The sequence below is a fragment of the Egretta garzetta genome, unplaced genomic scaffold, assembly GCF_000687185.1.
Source record: "Egretta garzetta isolate BGI_Z169 unplaced genomic scaffold, ASM68718v1 scaffold287, whole genome shotgun sequence".
In the NCBI taxonomy this organism is placed as follows: Eukaryota; Metazoa; Chordata; class Aves; order Pelecaniformes; family Ardeidae; genus Egretta; species Egretta garzetta.
This window is the reverse complement of record NW_009260435.1, coordinates 30,235-30,778: the sequence shown is the minus strand read 5'-3', so window position 1 is coordinate 30,778 and position 544 is coordinate 30,235.

Below are 544 nucleotides of genomic sequence, written 5' to 3'. Positions count from 1 at the left end.
ACCAGGGGGTTACCCTGACCCAGGTGCAGGACTTTGCACTTGGCCTTGTTGAACCTCATGAGGTTCACACAGGCCCACCTCTCCAGCCTGTCCAGGTCTCTCTGGATGACATCCTGTCCTTCTGGCATGTCAACTGCACCGCTCAGCTTGGTGTCATCCGCAAACTTGCTGAGGGTGCACTCAATCTCGCTGTCTAGGTCATTGAAGAAAACATTAAGCAGCACCGGTCCCTGTATGGACCCTTGAGGGACACCACTCGTCACCGATCTCCATCCGGACATCGAGCCGTTGACCACTACCCTCGGGATGCGCCCAGCCAGCCAGTTACCTATCCACCAAACAGTCCACCCATCAAATCCATAGCTCTCCAATTTAGAGAGAAGGATGTTGTGGGGGACCGTGTCAAAGGCTTTGCAGAAGTCCAGATAGATGACATCCATTGGTTTTCCCTTGTCCACTGATGCTGTCACACCATCATAGAAAGCCGCTAGGTTCATCAGGCAGGTCTTGCCCTTGGTGAAGCCATGCTGGCTATCTCAAATTA